General features: G+C 38.7%; 1 long non-coding RNA gene across 1 annotated transcript; it reads left to right on the top strand.

Moving 5' to 3' along the window:
- Window positions 1–164: 164 nt before the first annotated feature.
- On the top strand, window positions 165–2,267 carry LOC106944161 (uncharacterized). Its single transcript, XR_001424136.1, has 3 exons — window positions 165–382; window positions 487–526; window positions 1,744–2,267. It is a non-coding gene; the product is annotated as an uncharacterized LOC106944161 (long non-coding RNA).
- Window positions 2,268–2,274: the final 7 nt, after the last annotated feature.

Genomic DNA, 2,274 nt, shown 5'->3' on the forward strand with positions numbered 1-2,274 from the left:
TGATCAGTAGATTATTGCGAGGGAACGCAAAAGTTTTGCGAGGGTTAGGGTTAGGTAGGATTCCTCTTAACTTTATGTATGATTAAGAAAAAGAGGAACTTGAGTGACTAAAGTCACAAAAGTTGTGACAAAAGTGCATATTTGTGGAAACAAATATGCACTTTTGTCACCCTTTTTGTTGATCCCTCACTGTGATATAATAAGATATAATCTCTCTGGGATTCAATTTTTCCTTCTCCTCTAACATTCAACCTAAGACAACTTTCTTGTTCCGTCTCTGCAGTCCCCTGGCTCAGGCTCTTCTTCCCCTCCAGGAGCTGGGTCATCCAGCAAGCTTCTGTCACAGGATGAAAGCTTTCGAGGTTCTCTGTCTCAAAAAGAGGTTGATTCTGTATATAATTATTTTAGTATAATTATTCACTTTTTATTCAGTTGACAAAGTAACAGTAGAAACATTACTCTTGTTTTAACTGTTTTTCTTCACAGTCCAGGAAAAGGCTTACTTCCTTCCCCACATATGTAGAAGGTGAGCATGAGTGATTTCATCTCAGGAGACATGGGACAAGGTTTTAAACAACTGAAATGAAACATATCGATAAGGTGAAAAATTAATGCTGTTTGTAATAATGTGGATAAGTTATTTTTTCAACTCATTTTAAGTTATGGTGTTTTTACACCCGAGTTGTTTAAAACAAACTCTCCCTCTTTGGTCTAGTTCATTTGTGTAGTTGTGAACACAGCAATTTTACTATAGGGTGTACCTGAAGCCATTCAAAGGAGTTAGTGTCTGGTTCCAAATGATCTCTAGAATGATTCATTTTTTGTGCGAATGTCATCCAACCTCGATCCAGAACAGCTGTACACTACAAGCTTAAGCTAAATGCCATCCCACGTTTTGGGATGCGCTGGAATCAACAAATTTATAAACAACAGCCATGTGTTTCTTTGTAAAGTATAAAACCACATGCAACTTTCAAGACATCTTCTCAAAATCATTTGGTATATTATACAGATCATTTTACCAGAAATGGTACTGGGAAACACACAATTGATGTGATTATATCCAAGATTGCAACATAGAATCTATTTCTATATTTACATTTGGTTCTCCCACTCTGTACTCTAATGACCAATAAACAGACTGAGCGTTCTTATGTGATTTTGGTTGGCTTGAAGCTTTCCTGTCAAAAAGGAAAATTTCAAGCCACTAGAAACAATTTCAAGTCAGAAAACTTGATTGACTGTTTCTTGCCAAAATCCCCAGACTGACCGATGGTGTTTCAAGTTAGATCCAAGTTATGCAGCAATGGTGCTTTACAGTTTAGCTGTGATTTGGCATATCAGACAGTGGATCCTTTAGCATCTTTGACATCTGGATCACTGAAGCTCTAATTAAAAACATTTTGCAGATGATGGAAGGTAAATGGATGGTATTCATCCTTTATTTACTGTTTTAAAAAGATTTTGGAGAAAAGTTTTGTTTTCCTTCTTGGGGGACTTAAACAATATTAGGCTGCATAATGGCACAGTGTTTTAATCTTGAGGTTTTTCTGCATGGAGTTTGCATGTTCTCTCCAGGTACTCCAGCTCTTTTGCCTAACTGTTAGGTTAATTGGTCTTAAGAGTGCCCTTAGGTTTGGTGTGCATGGTAACTTTTAAATAACTTTAATCCTTTCGGGGAATTGTAGCACATTGACTAGTGATGTGGTGAGACTAATAAACAGACTGAATCTCTGTCTACAGTGCCTGGCCCCTGTGATCCAGAGGACCTAATTGATGGGATCATCTTTGCAGCTAACTGTCTTGGATCCACACAGATGTTATCAGAGAAGACACCATCGAAGAACATTCGCATGATCCAAGCACAGGAAGCAGTTAACCGCATCAAGGTAAACACTTAAAAGGAATCCCACAGAATGAACATGAATTAGCCTTTAGGTAATGAGAATCACATGTTGACCTAAATGTCTATATGCCTGTGGCTGACAGTTTTGTTGTTCTGTCAGTCAACCCCTCACCCCTAGATTAAGACCTCCAAACAAAATGTTCTAGGGGACTGGGGCTGAGGTGGGGACAAAGGCAGGGGTGAAAGTAAGCTGGTACGGTCCAGTACTGCATTCCGGTAAATATTCTGAGCCGATATGCAGTGCCGGGAGAACGGCTGGAATAAGGCCGTCATTCAGAACGGCTGCACTTCGAGTCAAAGTAGATCTACGATCAATAGACAGTCTAAAACACGAGTTAATATGTCTATAAATATATTTTTTCTCATTC

Source organism: Poecilia latipinna, unplaced genomic scaffold (genome assembly GCF_001443285.1).
Source record: "Poecilia latipinna isolate Pla-1442-1.1 unplaced genomic scaffold, P_latipinna-1.0 Scaffold7145, whole genome shotgun sequence".
Lineage (NCBI taxonomy): Eukaryota > Metazoa > Chordata > Actinopteri > Cyprinodontiformes > Poeciliidae > Poecilia > Poecilia latipinna.